Raw genomic sequence first — 5,960 nt, forward strand, 5'->3', positions numbered from 1 at the left:
AGAAGCCTTCCTCACATCCCAAAGTTTCTCTTCTAAAATTTTTACGCACGTCCCACCTTTCTCCTCTTTTTAAAATAACGTCGAACGTGTCTTATCCGCGTGAGAGGATAAAGACAAGAGGTTACACATTTGAATTCAAATCAAATTTGAATTCAAACGAAAACCAACTTATCCCTATCCTTTTGGGCATGAGAAGAGAAGGGGCGTGGCCCTTTGTGCGTAGAAAATATTTCATGAGAAACCTTTTCTCGTGTAAGTAATGTGGCACACAAAATGGATAAGGATGAAAGGGCAAGTGATAAGTTATCCATTCAAATTCAAACATGCTTTGAATTTGAATGGCTAACTAATTATTTTATCCATCCATATGGTGCACAAATGAGGGCGTGGGGAAGGTTTTTGCATGAGAAAAATTTTATTAGAAGTTTCTTCTCGTGAATTCAAATGGGTGCAAGGAAGTTGGGTGTCGCAGGAATTTAAAACAAGATGGTTTGATTCAAATTGAGCCAACCTAGTTTAAAATAGGTTAAGCACAATTAGACCAGATTAAACCCAACATAATTAGGCTTAATTAGGCTCAATAAAATCCTAATCAAATCAGGAATTAACTAAACCTAACCTCTGATCAAACCAGGGACTAAACCACCTTAGCGATTAGGTCAACATTTAACCTAATCGGGTCAATCCAAACTGAATCCAATTCAATTGGACTTGATCCAAAAATAATTACTCAATCAAATTGAGTTAATTAGTGATTAAATCACTAATTAAACCTCTCATAAATATTGAGTCCAAATCCGATGGGCAATCAGGCATCAGAGACCATCGATATGAAACCCTGATCAAAGAGTTCAAATTTCAAATTAAAATTTAAAATTCAAAATTTTGACCCCAGTACCCAAAATGTGTGAAACTCATGATTAGAGAATCTTAATTCTCAATCATAGAGTCTCAGATAGATAAGACTCATAATCAGCCATCAGATCAGAAAGGAACCTCTAATGTGTGTGACCCCGCAGGTTCGAATCTAAACCGGTAGCACAGGAACCAATTCCTGTACTAATCGAAGTGACCATCTAGCAATGGTACCCGACGACCGGATAGATCGAATAATCATAATCGCAACATTCAGAACCTACGTGAATATGGTTACCGTATAATTCATCTCTTTTGACCCCTGTGTTTAAGATGACTCAGGGTTAAACTGTCAACCCTGATGATATCATCCGAATCGTGCTCAACTCAATTAGTCCTGTGACTCCTCACTAGGACTACCCTGGCCAAGGTTTTGCTAAATTGAAACACGACTGTACACAGCTCCTAAACTGGAGTGGTCAATCCCATCTTGACACACGCACCGACAAGTCAAGTACTTGACTACACCCAGCAACCTTCCGTCACTGAATTAGAAATTCAGGTAGTCCAGTGCCTAAGTGCAGTGAGTTGCTTGCAAGTCACCGTGGCGGTCTCAGATCGGAGAGACATTTATACCCATATCCCATCGGAGCAAATCTTGACAGCAGAAATAGCTCCGGAGTTGGTCACGTTCAGTGCAGATGTACCATTACATCTCACCTGTATGCCATACCAGTGTCTCCACACTCTTTGGTTATGAGGACAACCAACCCATATGGCACACAATGACCTATGCTCGATAAACATTGTCATCCTTGGTAACAACGTATCATTTGATCGCGAACATGTTTAAGGACTAAGCGACAAATCCTCCTTTGTCGAGTCTAAATAGTCCTAAGGACTTCACCACAACACAGGAGTTCATTAGAAGATGAAACATTTGTGATGAAAAAATATCAAAATAACTTTTATTTATTTATAATTCATGTACTAATACAAAAAGGAGCACAATCGTCAACAGGCTGACGATTGACTTTGGGACACATTCCCAACAATCTCCCACTTGGCCTAAAGCCTATCGGTGCAGTATCTAATACCCATCTTTGACTTGTAGTCGTTGAACTCCTTCACCGCAATGGCTTTAGTGAATGGGTCGGCCAGGTTCTCCTTTCCGTCGATCTTCTGAAGGTCGACGTCACCTCGATCCACGATCTTCCGGATGAGATGGTAGCGGCGCAGAATATGCTTCGTCCACTGGTGTGCCTTTGGTTCCTTCGCCTGAGCAATGGTTCCAGAGCTGTCGCAGTAAAGCAGAACTGGACCAACAAGGGAGGGTGCTACTCCGAGCTCGGTGATGAATTTCCTCAGCCACACTGCTTCTTTGGCAGCATCTGATGCAGCAATATACTCCACCTCGCATACTGAATCAGCCACAGTGTGCTGCTTGGAACTCTTCCAGCAGACAACCCCACCATTAAGGGTAAAAATAAATCCTGACACACTCTTGCTATCATCGCGATCAGACTGGAAACTAGAGTCTGTAAACCCTATAAGTCTCAAGTCCGATTCACCATATATAAGCCACTGGTCCTTAGTATTTCTTAAATACTTCAGGATGGTTTTAACAACCTTCCAGTGATTCTCTCCTGGATCAGATTGGTATCTACTCACTACCCCTAGTGAGTATGCCACATCTGGTCGTGTACATGTCATGGCGTACATGATAGATCCCACTGCCGAAGCATATGGAATCCTACCCATACGCTCTCTCTCTTGAGGTGTTGTCGGACAATCCCTCTTCGAAAGAGAAATTCCATGGCCTATCGGTAGATAGCCTTTCTTGAAATTTTCCATGCTGAACCTTTTCAGCATAGTATCAATGTACGTGGATTGGGATAAGCCAAGCAACTTTTTGGATCTATCCCTATAGATCCTCATCCCTAGGATGTAGGAAGCTTCTCCCAGATCCTTTATGGAGAACTGTGACGATAGCCAAATCTTTATTCCCTGTAATGCAGGGACATCATTCCCGATTAAGAGAATGTCATCCACATAAAATACAAGAAATACTACTACTGGATTATTAGCCCACTTATAAATGCAGGGCTCTTCTCCATTCTTAACGAAGCCATACGTTTTGATCATCCTATCAAAACGTATGTTCCAACTCCGAGATGCCTGCTTAAGTCCATAAATGGACCTCTGTAGCTTGCACACCTTAGACTCATCTGTGGATGTGAACCCTTCAGGTTGTATCATATACACCTCTTCGTCCAGCTCTCCGTTTAGGAAAGCTGTCTTCACATCCATCTGCCAGATTTCATAGTCCAGATGGACAGCTATCGCAAGCATAATCCGAATAGATTTGAGCATTGCCACAGGAGAAAATATCTCGTCATAGTCTATACCATAACGTTGACGATATCCCTTGGCAACCAGACGGGCTTTATAGGTCTCCACCTTTCCGTCTGCGCCCCTCTTCCTTTTGAAGACCCACTTACACCCTATGGTTTTACTCCTTCGGGTGGGTCAACCAATGTCCACACATCGTTGACCTTCATGGACTCCATTTCGGATTTCATGGCCTCTAGCCATTTCTCAGAGTTAGGTCTCTGCATTGCATCCATGTAGGTGATCGGATCCTCATCGTTTTCATCAAGTTCGACAGGATCACCATCCCGGACCAAGAAACCATAGTATCTGTCCGGTTGATGTGGTACTCTACCAGACCGCCTTAAGGGTGCATAATCAATGGGCTCTGGATCTGATCTAATCAAATCCGGTTCAGGTTCAGTAACATGTGTCGGTTTTTTCACCTGTCGAACTTCGTCAAGTTCGACTTTAGAGGCAACAGTTCCTTCACTAAGAAACTCTTTTTCTAAAAAGATTGCCTTAAGGCTGACAAACACCTTTTGCTCATCAGCAAGGTAGAAATAATACCCTTTGGTCTCTTTTGGGTACCCTATAAAATTACACTTGTCAGACCTAGGTCCAAGCTTGTCTGTAATTAAACATTTAACATAAGCCGGACACCCCCAAACCCTAAGGTGCGAGAGTACTGGCTTACGTCCTATCCATATCTCATATGGCATTTTGGCTACAGACTTACTCGAAACTCTATTTAGAAGGTAACAAGCCGATTCGAGCGCATATCCCCAGAGGGAGATCGGCAGATCAGCAAACCCCATCATGGATCGAACCATGTCTAACAGGGTCCGATTTCTCCTTTCAGACACACCATTATGCTGTGGTGTTCCAGAGGAGTCCACTGAGAGAGAATCCCATTCTCCCTAGATACGTCAGAAACTCATTGGAAAGGTATTCACCTCCTCGATCAGATCGAAGAGTTTTAATACACTTCCAGTTTTTTTTCTACCTCATTTCGGAATAGTTTGAACATTTCAAATGATTCCGACTTATGCTTCATTAAATAGACATATAGATCGTCTGTGAAGGTTATGAAGTAGAAAAATCTACCTCTTGCACTTGAGCTCATGGGTCCACATACATCAGAATGTACCAGACCTAAGAGTTCACTGGCTCGCTCACCTTTTCCAGTAAAAGGTGACTTGGTCATCTTCCCAAGAAGATAGGACTCACAGGTTGGAAGTGATTCACAATCACTAACTTCAAGAATTCCTTCTTGAGCCAACCTGTTTATCCTGTTCTTATTGATATGACCTAACCTACAGTGCCAAAGGTAGACTTCTGACACATTATCTATTCTAGAGCGTTTACCGAATTTTTGAACCACATTAACAGGCTATGATAGTAAGTAAATTCCATTATTTAATTGTCCAACAAATATTGTAACACCATTCAAAATGATATTGTAAATATTTCTTTTTATTAAAAAATCATAACCGTACATGGCCAAAAGGCCTACAGAAATAATATTTAATAAAAAACTTGAACAATAGTGACATTCACTCAGAATTACATTACGAAATTGATTACAAGACTCATGATTCCTAAAGCTAGAACTGGAACTTTGCTTCCATCTCCAACATTCAAGAACCTCTCGCCTTCATCAAATCTCCTACTGACCTGTAGACCCTGCATCGAATTACAAATATGATAAGGGCTTCCGGTATCCAATACCCAGGCAGTAGTATCACAAAACGAAAAGTTGCAAGGAGTTATCATATAATTACCTTGCTTCTTGTTTGGCCTATTCGGGTCCAGGGAGGCAATGTATTGAGGACAGTTCCTCTTCCAATGCCCGTGCTTCTTGCAAAAGAAGCACTCCGCCTGGCTCTGGTCGTGCTTGCGCTTCTTGATCTGACCTCGTGCTACTGTCCCAACATGAGATTGCACCTTCTTATTTTTCTTCTTCTTGTTCTTCTTCCCCTTCCCAAAGGGTTGACGACGAGAAGAAGACCCTCCCACTACATTCACCGACTCCTTATGGAGTTGGTGATCCTTCTCAAAGTTCTGCAGCAACCCCAACAATCCGTGGTAGTTTACTGCAGGCTTTGTCATTCGAAAATGAGTAAGGAATGGGAGGAAGGACTTGGGCAAGAATTAAGGATCGCATCCTTACCGAGCTGCTCATGCAGAGGAAAGCCCAATTTGCTTAGGCGCTCAATCATCTCGATCATGTACAGTACATGATCAGTGACTGAGGCCCCATCCCTCATCCGAGCATTGAAAATGGCACAACTAGTTTTGTGCCTTTCAACGTCGTCAGGCATGCCAAAGGAGTCATTCAACATTTGAACATCTCCTGTGGCTGGACGTTCTCAAACCTTCGGCTGAACTCATCATTCATTGCTGCCAGCATAATACATCGAACGGTGGTGCGGTCATTGAGCCACTTCAAGTAAGTGTCTCGGATCGCCTTACTAGCATTCGGAGTTGGCTCCTTAGGTGCTGGATCCGTTACTACATAAAGGATTCGCTCATGCTCAAGGACGATTTTCAATTTTCGATACCAGCTATCGAAATTGGGTCCCATGAGCTTGTCATTATCTAATAATGACCGGAGCGACAAGGTAGTGGCCATAGCTGCTTAAAGGAAAATGAGACCTCTATTAGTACATAAATTAATACTAAAGACTTGGATTTTAGTCTAAAGTTTTTTTCAATATTTTTACGAACTGGTA

The sequence above is a fragment of the Elaeis guineensis genome, chromosome 4 (assembly GCF_000442705.2).
Source record: "Elaeis guineensis isolate ETL-2024a chromosome 4, EG11, whole genome shotgun sequence".
In the NCBI taxonomy this organism is placed as follows: Eukaryota; Viridiplantae; Streptophyta; class Magnoliopsida; order Arecales; family Arecaceae; genus Elaeis; species Elaeis guineensis.